The sequence below is a fragment of the Sinohyriopsis cumingii genome, chromosome 12 (genome assembly GCF_028554795.1).
Source record: "Sinohyriopsis cumingii isolate HCF-2022 chromosome 12, ASM2855479v2, whole genome shotgun sequence".
Taxonomy (NCBI): domain Eukaryota; kingdom Metazoa; phylum Mollusca; class Bivalvia; order Unionida; family Unionidae; genus Sinohyriopsis; species Sinohyriopsis cumingii.
The window spans coordinates 124310691-124323912 of NC_142972.1; the positions used below are offsets into that span (position 1 = coordinate 124310691).

Here is a 13222-nt window from a genome sequence, read left to right on the forward strand (position 1 = left end):
TAAAATAGGCACAGCTTAAGGAGCCTGCATATATATAAAGAGAGAGAGATATATTTTGTTCTGTGACGCTTCCTCATTGTACCCTGTGCACAGGTAGTTCCTTGTATCTATTAGCCTTTTAGAAATGATGCACATTTTTGTGCATAAAAGATAGTATTAATTAATTCCGTAATATGTGGCTGGTTTTTAAATTTGCATGCAACATTGCTTTGCTGGAGAGACAGCTGCTGATACCAGTCTAATGCATTCGATTCCGTGCCTTTGTAGAAAAACAGATTTAAGGAGATCTATAGTCCTATTTCTCAACAATGTTCTCTTTGGCGACATTTCTTTACAAATAATACACTATAAAAGAGAACTATTACCTCGGTACAGGATATGATAAAAGCGTGTTTCACACACTACTAGAACATATTTATGAAGAATGGAATATGAAACGTTTATTAATTAGGACTGTTATTAATTAGGACTGTTTACTGTCAAGAATGTGCAAGCAGACTCCTCCGACTAACTACGCTCCTCTACAGTTTTTATCTATTTACGAATGTGCCGAAATTGTGGTCAATTTTTCAAAACATTTAATATTGTTTAAAATGTATTTTAAATCATAAATATCCAGAACTGTACAGAGAATCACAGATATAACCGACACATCATAGGTTATCATTTTGTCCTAATGAGTAAAATTACCATGTCCTTTAATTTCTATCAAAGATAAGCAACGATTTACCGGCAACTTTGTGCGAACGTTTGTCCCAGAGAAGGGTTTGAGTGCGAAAACCCAGTATACATACAGAAAACCGTGAAGGATTGTTTTTCCTATGTGGTTACTTACAATGCACCTAAATTGAAATATCTTAAAAATTGATATTTTAATCCATACAAAAGCCACGTGCACAAACAGCACGTAAAATTCAGATGATGAGTGCCGCCAACGTTTACAAATGTTAGATTACCATTGACGTTGTAAAGTTTGCAAATTCTTGACAAGCAAAATTCTTGCTCACCACTGACTGACTGTGCTAAATTAATCCCTCAAAGAATAATTTCCTGATATATACTTATCAAATATACACAATTCTCTCCTATCAATGAATCATTCTTAGTGCATTAATTACATTAAGAGGAACCGGAAATAGCTCTTTCTATAGAAATATGATTTAAAAATAGGTTATCATACTCTTTCATGGGGTGGAATTTGATGGGAATTTCAACAAATTTTTAGGGTGCAATCAGTCTCGAAACTCCGTGTGATGAAGAAACTTTTTCCTGAAACAAGGTTATCTATCGTGATATAACCCAAAATGGTAATATTAACAGAAACAAATTGCCATTTCAACCAGTCTCTGAAAACAAACTATATCATATTAAGGTTGCATATACTGACTGAGGTGAGGAAATATAATTATTCTTACAAACCAGTACATTTCGTAAATTTTTGTGACTTGATAAGGATATAATAATTATATGTCCAATGACGTTTGCAAAATAATCTTTACATTTTATGTTGAGTTATTAATAATAACACACAGAGAAGACATAGCTTATAATTAGTACACTTATTAATTTCAATATATTCTCTTAGTTTTTACAATGAAAATACGATCTATTAGTGAAAATTAACGCGAAATGTTTTCTAGACTCGTTGGAAGTCAAATGCTAGAAGGTATATCAGTGATTTGCCATGTTTCTCATATTTAGTTTTTGGAGCCACATTTACGCGTGAAGAAATGCGACTATTTGATCATGGGGACACTACGAGTTAACATCTGCCACCCATACATCTGAAAGCAGTGTTAATAAGACAACCTATCTGCCACTTGGCTGCGTTGTGGTGTTTCTTCAGCTTCATTGACTTCGAGAGAACTTTGTAGGATTCCACTAGTAACCCCTCCTTCTTCAGACAGTAGGCCAGCAGGTTGAGGGCGGTGTCTTTGTACTTCAGCGGCTCGTATCGTATGACCCAAATCATGTTGTCCAAAGCAGCCATCTTCTGGGGGATTTTGTCCTGCTGGTGATAACACTGATGCTCTAGAAAATGAAGATAGAATTTAGGATCCAACAATGCAGTTGATTGCCATTTGTCGATATAAGGATTTAGAGAACGTTGGTATGATCCTGTCGAGCGGAACATCTCTGGAATAAGTTCTCTGGGTGTGCAATGAATTTCTGATGGGAGATAAGGCACTGGAAAGGCAGAGTAATGTCGTACTAACTCTGTGGTTGAAAGATTCTCAATTACAATTCTATGCAGGATGACATTCTTGGGAAACTCTGTTTGTACACTCGAAACAAGGAAGGTGTAGTTCTTTTCAATATTTTGAAGTATATTTTCTGCCAGTATGACATTTTTTCTGCATGAGGTAGAAAGCTGCAAGCCTTAGTTTTCCGGAGGCAACATCAGATGATGACCCCAGCAGGAGAAACTCGTGAGCCAAGTCTAGACCCTCTTGGTCTATGGCCTTCTCTTTCCAGCATTTAGAGGCCAGATAGGATCCAATATTGGAGCAACAAAATGACCTAAGTATGGTACTAATCTCCTGTATCACCACATGGGATGAATATGACCTTTCTAATATCCAAGGATTTATAAGAACATCTTCATTCAGAAGATTAAACCAAGAAAATAGAAGGGCACCCAGTAGATATCTAACTGGAAAGAACGCAGAAATACAATGTTTTTCTACATGGTCAATCTTTGTCACATAAGACTGACAGGCTCTGATCAGCTTTTGTCCGATTTTCGCACACGGTATCCCAGTGAGATACTTTCCCTTTTGTCTAATTAGATCGTGTAAAACACTAACCAGGCAACTTTGAATGTGCCCATACACTTTACCCAGAAACATATTTTCCTCCGGTATGAAATAATTCGGACAGTTGCCTTCCTCCACCCATGTACGCAACTTTCTCAAACAAAGCTCGAGGCAAGTCAATACATTTTGAGGCTGCCACAGAGTTGCAGGTGTGCTCTCGATCAAATAGAACATACAAGTCTTACAGTGGTAACTAGTCAACACATTGTCTCCAACCTTCCGTTTGATGAAGTATTTCTTTATCATTTTTAGTAAAACGTAACATTTGTACTGAGATGAATTGAACTTCCAAGCTAGTATTTTCTCCCCATACGATAAGGATATTCTCCATTCAAGGTGTTTCTCAGGGCTTATTTGTTGCCCTACTGGCACAAGTAGTGCCCCGGACTGCTGAATGACAGCAACGGTTTCTTGTGATGGCCAGTTGTGATTTCTGTTTCGTATTGTCCACTCCAATGCCGTATGAGGCCATGATAAGACTCGGTAAGCAAATACAATGTCGAATGAAAAAAGTGAATAGCAATATAATGTATTGGCAGGTCCATGATGTGCATGAGCCCTTTCAAGTTTAAAAGCAATGTCCGCATTGCTTAGAACAGATCGACCACACATATCTAACGTTAGTTCGTCTGTCTGTTCATTACATACAGGAATTGGTACATTATAGCATACCATTTGTAACTTGACATATCCTGGTGGTGTGGTGCTATCTGTAATCATGAGTAATGTTTTACAATCAGGCTTCCAGGACTGGAGATCCTGCAACACTGTAATGGAGTCGTCTAAACAAACTAGATCATGATCTGATTCTAACCCCATGTCAGTCGCCTCTGCTTGACTTCCGAGAAAATGAGAGCTAAATCCTGAAGGAAAAGTCATGACATTTTGAAGTTTCTCACACTGCATCCACATTTCAATTCTCTTCCACCGAGCTTTCTCCCCATATCCTGATGTGTCCAGTACTCTCATTAGTCTTACAGACACCTCCTCAAAATAATCCGGAACTTCCATGTTGATCGACAGTCTGAAATATATTGAAAACTACAGTGACTTCAAGCTTTGCATATACTTGTTAAAATATCCACAGTTTATAATCAGATTCATCAAAATGACTCAAGTCTTGTTCTTTTTTAGATTTTGAACACCATTATCTCATTCAAAACAAATAAGTACCTAATAATAATTGATAATAATACCACGAAGAAAGAGGACAGCGATAATGAATATAATTATGATGAAGATTGCTTACGAAGATTGGAGGTTAATAATAACGTGTCTTTCTTTGCAGATGTAGCAGATATTTTCCCTCTTTGTGACGGTTTTGGTCAACTAGTTGTAAGCACAGAAATAATATTTGTATTAAAAATATTGATATATTTCTCTCAATACACATGAGTTAAACCAAATAAAATATTATCATATTACTGACCAACAAAAAATAGTGCTTAATCAATCAATCAATTAATCCGTCAATCAAAGTCATTAATCTCGCATCAGTATTTCATACATTATCTGAACTTACTCAATTTAATTAATTCACCGTCCCGAATTTGGCTTACAGTGTGTATGATTTACACGAAATCTTACTGTAGGTCATCTATATTGTTAAAGTCAGGCCTTCGGAAGAAAATGATGTGTTACAATAAAGTTTCATTGAAGTTTCATACACGACGGAGTACAAAACGAAGCACAAAATGACTCCTATACAAATTTAAACACTAAAAGACTCCTATACTAAATTGTAAAGTGAAAGACCTTAAGAAATTGTTTAAAAACGTACAAATGACTATTGTGTCCCTTTTCCGTGTTCGACTATGTCTGATTTTTAGGAAAATACTTTACTAGCAATTCTATGGGTATGCATATTTTATATATTTTGTTCTACAGTTCAGAAAGAGCTGTTCTCGTTCTACATTTTCCCATCGGAAAAAGAGCTGCACAAGGCAAAAACTTTCCCATCGGAATAAGAGCACCACATAGCAAGAGACATATGATGACGTTATGTTGATATAAGGTGGATCTATCGATTGACGGATAGAGGTTTGCAGATGAGCACAGTTAAAGAATGACAAGTACATTAGTAATTTCCACTTTTTTTATGATGACTAAAATTGAAAGTATTGCCTGTGGTGTTTAAAAGTCAAGTTCGACAGTAAAATAGTTTCATCAATTTCTAAACCTACTGAAGACAAAACACTAAACCTCATGCCAGGATATTCATCAGACATGTATATTCAGGCAATTGACTTGTCATCACACTTTCAAATAATATAGTCAAACAGTCTTGAATAAAATATATATTGGTAGTACAGAAAACAGATTATCATTTCACCATTACTGCTATGGACAAATTCATAAACGGTATTTAAAACAAATGCACGTGGTAAAGTACGGAAAGCAACAATTAGGTTAGAACTTATAAATCAGTGAATGAAATTGAAACGTTGTATTCATCTTTGTATCCTTGAGGCCTTTTTTTAAAAAAATCGGTATGGTGTACATCCAAACGTGATGGTTCTAAATGTCAATAAGTAGGAACTATACAGGGTTTAATAATAAAACTTTAAATGGCAACGAATAGTCAATTCATATCGCCCATGCAAACACACAACTTAAAGATATACTGTATTCTGCAATATATATATATATATATATATATATATATATATATATATATATATATATATATATATATATATATATATATATATATATATATATTGTAACGGCCAAGCTAGGTCCTGATAATACTATCTTGGAGTATCGCACCAGGGATGAGTATGCTTCTTATCAGCTGACTGAGGAGGGGGAGAATGGAGTAAACTCGAACTCTTGATTTCTTTTCAACCATAACACAAGATGATTCATTTATTAAGAAACAGCGAATAAAGCCAGTTCATGACCATGACAGTCTTGTTGTTTTTGTCCTAGTTTGATGTCTGCTAGCTGACTGAACCCTCTCAAGCAGCCCACAAAGCCTTATATACTCCTGACAAAACCCACAATACCCACAAAACCCACAAAACCCACAACGCCCACAAAACCCACAATACCCACAAAACCCACAATACCCACAAAACCCACAATCCTTGTTGGAATGTTCAAACCATCATGCGCTAGTATTGAATGTATATATTTAGTAAATTTTCACAGTGATTGTTTATGGAAATTACCAGCGGGATATTTTACACATTACTACATTGCGAATGAATTGCCATAAGTAAAAATAGAAAAAGAAAAAAAAATTCAGTTTTGTATTTCGCGGCACATACCGTGTTAGCCTGTCGCTATAGCAATGGCGCAACCGTGTTATGCACTCTTACAATATTACCGAGGTAGACCGCATGAAAGGGTAGTCAACAGTTATATGTACCAAAGAAACAAAGAAGAGGAAAAACAAACTTAAATGCGATGACGTATACAAATGAAACGCCAGGGACTATAAACACATTGAGTATGTAGTGTACAGTCTTAAGCTGTTAACTAGAAATAGCCATTAATCGAATTATCAAGGATGCCAGCCGCCGGCATGATACTCCCTATTTTCGCTATCACAAAAACACGTAGACTATACCAGCTAACTAGTAGTCGACAAGTAAACAAAACACAGGATCCTAGAAAATAGTAATGTCAACTCATTTGAGCAATTCACTGCTAATGCACAGATTTATAATTTAAAAAAAAAATCTATACCGAATTGGACGGCTTGTATGAATTGTGTTTACCGCATGCATACCTCACTCCCTAAATGCAGGTTATTACAATATATATATATATATATATATATATATATATATATATATATATATATATATATATATATATATATATATATATATCATCACGACGACTCTATGCGCTGAAACTAAGTATCTGAAAAAGCAAAGGGCAACAAATATTGAAATCAACATAGAAAAATTCTTATAAATGATGTAAAATATACAAAAAGAGATATAGTACTTCTATACACGTGAAAGTGGGTCTTAATTTAGTTTATCCTTTCCCTTCATGTGCCTAACGTCAATGTTGTATTCCTGCAAACACCGTCTCAGCAATATCAGATTTTCGTTTTTCACTTAGCAAATACAAGTAAGAGGGTTGTGGTCACTAAATTCAATGATCAAATAAGGAGATAAATTAATATACACTTCAACGTGTTGCAAAGCAAGTATCAAAGCAATACGTTCCTTATGGATTGTGAAACAATTTTTCTGATGCTATGACGCTAGACGGTACTACAACGCCCGCTAACATTTAAAATCAAACATAAATTTTAACGAAACAAAAATCAGCTTATACGAAACCAAAATTGCTGTCCGTTGGTTTTTCTCATTACTATACCACTGTTGGGGAATTGTTTTACTTAGATTATATACCACTCTGCTTTAATCATTCAGTCTTTCAAACTGCTTCTGTTTTTCACCTTGTGTAAGTTTTTAAAAAATGTAGAATAGGACTTGGTGTAGTCAATAGTTTTCCTTCTTCACTAACAAATAAAAGTACCTGTGGCTGGAGCAGTCTTTTGCATCTGCATGAAGTAAAATGTGAAAGACTTTATTTGGTATTTAACATTATTCCCATGCCCGGAGTTGTTCTAGATGAGATTTTCTTTGCACGAGGAAATTGAATTATTTCTTCTGTTTCGAAGATTACATCGTAGTGTCTTCCAAGTTTAAATGAGACAAAAAATTGGTGATAATTTGTTTTCAAATCATTCATGTTGGACAAACCAAAGGGAGCTAAATAGAGCCACCATTAACTGGTCTAAGACGTTGGATAAAACTCACTGCAACCAGCAAGTAATCTGGTAGAAAGTATTGTTGTTATATTCTCATCAATGAGAATTGCATATAAATACTATATATTATATTTATATCTGTAGTCTGCATAATATAACCAGAATGTCAATATACATGAAAGGGCACCACCTACCTTCCAAAAATGGAAAGACCATCACGTTCATATGCGTATCGATGTGTATCGTAATGATGGGTGCGTGTCGTTAATCGTATAGATACTTGGCACAGATGTATCGTTTCACCCCTAGTTAATATATATAATAAAGTCCACTGAACTTATCGGTCAAGCTTGTCGTAAATGATTTACCTCTTAGCCATGATAATCGATAAGGTTTATGTTTCAGCCATACTGTTTTCTACGATTCAAGTGTGAGCTATACAACTCCTTATTTAAATTTCAGTGTATGGGAATGAAACTTTACTTTACACTGCACTGCCCGTGTACTTGTTAATGATTAACTGAAAACATTTGTAATCAACATACCTTAATAAACACTTTTGACTTGCTTCTCTCAGAAAATTATCCGGTGGAACCTTTCTGAACAAAATGGAAGCATAATATCAACCCGGGTGTTTAAAATTACTTGGATACAATTATATGTAAGATTAGTCATTCTGTACAAGTAGGTCAGGTTAGATATTCACTGGAGTATTTGTGAATTAAATTGTGTAAGACAGATAGTCAGGGCAAAAATAAGAACACTCTGATTATTATTATTATTATTATTATTGACTACTTATAATGTTTGCGTAATATTTTAAAAAATCAATACATTTATTATATATATTAGCTAAAGCGGAAGAAAGAGAAAGAGCGATATGATAGCAGTGCAAGTTCAAGAAACATTATTGTCCAATCAATAATTTCCAATTTAAATATTGCTTGTATTATTTTCTCCCAAAAATAACTCAAACTTATTAGGCAAACTCTGCTATGAATATATCCGTTTGTGTGTAGGGTAGTTAGCTCTAAATAAACTTCTTATTGCCATTCCAGACAGGACTCATTAAGCCTTTAGATGAGCTGATTACGAAACATATCTAGATAATCTTCGAAAACAGAGACCTTGTATATATTTAGCTGCTTATTTTTCTCCACTTTCCTTATTTCTACTTAACTGATGAGAAAAGTATATGGAGTAACTCTACTTTCCTTATTTCTACCTAATTGATGAGAATTGTCTATGGAGTAACTCCACTTTCCTTATTTCTACTTAATTAATGAGAAAAGTCTATGGAGTAACTCTACTTTCCTTATTTCTACCTAATTGATGAGAATTGTCTATGGAGTAACTCCACTTTCCTTATTTCTACCTAACTGATGAGAAAAGTCTATGGAGTAAATTTTGCATATACAATTATGTTCTAAACTACAAAGGATCCTTCGCCCACCTGGGTTTTTCCCTTTTTAAATTCTAGTAATATCTAATGTCAATATAACTAGTAAAAGTATATATTTGTACAAATAGTTACAAGGTGCAATTGATGCCATTTCCACATATTCAGGACTGTACAAAAAATACTTTTGTATTATAATAATTAAACAATTTTTGTCTGCAAGGTTTCTTAAAATAATGCTGAATAAATGCGTGGTACATTTTACACTGGAAAGATAAACATTTCAATGAATGCAATTTTCGTGTATTTCTCAAACTTTCTAATCGTATTTTACTAATTAGAAACATATTATTGTAGAGGCACTGAGGCTGTGGAAGAAAGATAAAATAATAAAAAAAAAGAAAAAGAGTAAATACTAATTTCTTGATCGACCATACTTATCGGATTGTTATTAATCTTTCAGTATTTGTACATGTTTCAAATGGTGCTGAAAGACGGACGCACATGGTTAAAGATCTACCGTAATAAATAGGGTGATTCCTCTGAAATTTAGTGTACAAAGTCATTCGTATCAGACTCCTTTTGATTTGCATTTGATAGTAGATATGTGCTACATATGTGCATGCTGTTGCAGTGATCTTTAGAAATAGTATTTGTAATCGTTTGGGAAAGTATAATAAGTAATAAAGGTCTCTGAAAACAGTTACGACCAGCTGTTCAGTTCCCATAGCATGTGCCAACACATGCGCATGAGATTCATTACAGCTCTGTCAAGATACTGAAAATAGTTCATGATTCGTTTGAGCAATGTGGCCAGTATTATACGTTTTAAATGAAGAAGGAAAACTCACACAAACATACAGAACATTTGAAAACATCTTTCAACAACAACCGAATCTTATTTTGCTAGTATAGCGAATTATTTTCACAATCCTAGAGAAAGAGGCGAAGGAGTAAACAGTAAATACGCGCATGTATATAATCAATGTTAATAAACATGTTTCTAGCATGTTTGTCTTTTTTCTTTGGGGGGTGGGGGGTGGGGTCGCATGTGCATTTCCAGATATATTCATCAGTTACTTCTTCATTCTCTGAATGTCTCTTAGATTCAATTATGAATTATTAGGAATTATGGGTATATGCTTGATTCTTGTTCGACAATTAAGAAAAATGTTCCTAATAAACATATATGGAAGGCAAGTATCCTACGCAGGACCACGTGCCGCGGTATAATATGAATCTGTGTATTATCCAAACAAAAGCTATGTTATAAGCTTTATAAACCAAAAAAAAAAAAAAAAAAAAATTCTAAAGCTAACATTATTACGTGTAGATTGGTTTAAATAAAAACATAGAACAAGGAATAAAGCTTTGCTTGTATTGAAGTCTGCTTCTTAACTCAAAATGATTTGTGGTACTGCTGGACGATGTTAAAAATCATTTTTAATGTTATTTTTGTTTCAATTAATATTCTCCAGCAGCCAGCATGGAACCGATGGAGGAAGACAATAGATTCTAAAGAAGAATGGTGTCAACAAAGTGAGTGACAACATCACGACGTACCGCCTTGCAAAAACCTCTGGTGGTGCACACTTCGCTACAACTTGCGCCTTTCATCTAAAATGGACGCAACCGTACATTTACACAAAGAATTATAACAATCTCTCACTGTCCGTATATTGATCCTGTCTAGTTCTTCCATGTATTAGTTTTCTATGATTGGACACTAAATGAGGTATAAAAATGGAGATACAAAATGAGTTGTTATCGTTATAAAAGTATCTGTAGAGAAAAGATCCGTATACGTCGTATTGGCGGGGGGGGGGGGGGGGGGCTAGTAAATAGTGTCTATCAAACACAAGTATCGTCAGCACATTGACAGGACGAGTTAATACCTGTCAAAAATGAAATATCATATCGCAATATGCATGTAGGAAAATGGTTTAGCTAATATTGGAATTTTTTCGCTCCATGAACCATTCCTGTGTGTTTCTCTTTAATTCAAAGTACAAATGATTTTGAGGCGTTTGTTTCAACATCGAAGCGAAGCATATTTTAGTGTCCATATATACATTTGTCATGGAAACAGATGTGGTTACGATAATCTAAGCAAGTTGTTCCACGATTAATCAGCTTAACTGTTGTTTATTATACATTTGTATTCGTCGTAGCATTCGGGTGCGCAAGGATAAAGTGCATCATTTTTACAGGATTGAAAGTACATATGTGAGCTGTAGACTTTTTCAGAAAGTAGTAGAAATAATTACATTTCTATGTAGAGTCACCATTTGTTTTCACAGAGAGCTATTGTACTATTCCTGCTCAGTTAAGTCAAAATCTACACCATGAAGAAGACAGAATGTTCCCAGGTAGTGGTAGTTCAGTTAATTTAATGTCCTCGTGGAGTGGTATATTTCAATAAACAAAATGTCCCCGTGTAGTGGTAATTCAATAAACAAAATGTCCCCATGTTAGTGGTATTTCAATAAACAAAATGTCCCCCAGCCCACTAAGTTGTATTAGCCTAATACATTGTACTTCGTATTAGTCATCTTCACTAGTTAATGTTCCGATATGTAAATCCTATCTACACCTTGGTGAATTGATCAGATAATTCGGTGCTTCGGATCTGTGTATTTAAAATTTAAACAATGCTCGCACATGATCAATACCAGGATAGAACAAAGTTGGAATGAACTGATAAATAAGTAGTTTTCCACTGCCGGTCCATGTTTGTACAAATACACCCTTTCCTTCAAATACACTTTGAATAGTTTCTCTCTGGCAGGTAGTCATTGTTTCGATGTTAAACTTACAAAGTATCATTTGAAGTCAGTTGCCTACACTATTTTCGGCCGATGTACAAAGTAACAATGCACCGCTGTTACATGCTATTAGTTACTTGGCATTACATACTATGGGAGACAACTCATGAAATCCTATATATGTCGCTATGACAAAGCATTCAGATATCTGATCGATCCGCCGAGGTGTAGATAGGGTTAACACGTCGAAGTATTGGCTAGCGAAGATACGTGTTAATGAGAGTTGTTAGATAACGCGCTATTACGAATGACCATTATCATTTATGTGTGTAAGCCGTAGTTTAATTTTTGAATCGAAAGGTCAGCATAACATTAATTCTTATCCGTGCACGTGACATTAGTCGGGTATTGAACATGAGACCTTTAGATTACGAGTCAGACGTTACATCAACCCATCTACCTCATCTCCCTCATTAGTAAGTTCATTGTTCCCGAAGATGTGTATGAGTATATTATTCATGGTTCTACTCTAGTTTATTAATTGTTTGCATCCAACTACCATGTTACTACACTGGGTAGAGCATCGATCTCAAAATGTAACGGTCCAGGGTTCAACATCAACGCGTTTGGCTGTTTAGTGCGTTCTTTTGGAAAGAAAACAAATCCCAATTCATCAGCACAATATAGACAGTGTGTTGAAACTAAAGTGAAAAGCGCAAACAATCCACCAACATATATTTTTGTGTTGGCCTTTCTTGGTTGAAAAGACACATACAGATCGTAACAATTCGAACATTTACTAGGCCGTAGTGCACTTTTTAATATGGAAATGTAATATTCGTGTAAACTGTATACTGATCTGTCGCCAAGAACTCGTCCATATTTAGCACAATAACATATGCACATTGTTATCGGTTTTATTGTTTCTGAGATAGAGACAGAAGGATAGGAAATCGTAATGACTGACCAATCAAAACTGTGGGTCGAATTTGAGTCTGCGAACGTTTTGTAGTCTTTGGAACTGGTCCTTACTCTTTACAAAAGTAAAGATACTTTGCGAAGGGCTCCGCGTGATGGATATTATTCTCATCAACAGGAGTTTCGGATGATCTCTAGTGCATATGATACACTGGATACACTTGTGTATTTATATAATATGTTCCGTTGTAAAAGGTAAATAAATATATATAATGCTTACGATGTTATAGTGTTTAAAAGGAATGACGAACCTAAGAAATAAACTTTTAGACCACGGATAAGAAAGTGTGTAAATAGAAAATCAAAAACCTTCATTACATTATTCTCACATTTTGCATGTCAAATAACATCGAGGTATGATGCATGGATAAAGAGCTGTACAAGAAACATGAAATTACAGACTGGAGTGTGATGATGTTTAAAACGCTGTGATTGTACGATATCGTCTGTATTCATTTTATTTTTTTATGTATATTTGCAAATAAGTTATAGTCGGTTGTAACAGCTCGTAAGAGCTTATGTTACT

General features: G+C 34.8%; 1 pseudogene across 1 annotated transcript; it reads right to left on the reverse strand.

Moving 5' to 3' along the window:
* Positions 1-598: 598 nt before the first annotated feature.
* Positions 599-8172, reverse strand: LOC149787390 (uncharacterized; annotated as a pseudogene). Its single transcript, XR_016425280.1, has 2 exons — positions 8100-8172; positions 599-3840 (listed from the first exon to the last, which is right to left on the reverse strand). The product of XR_016425280.1 is annotated as an uncharacterized LOC149787390 (transcript).
* Positions 8173-13222: the final 5050 nt, after the last annotated feature.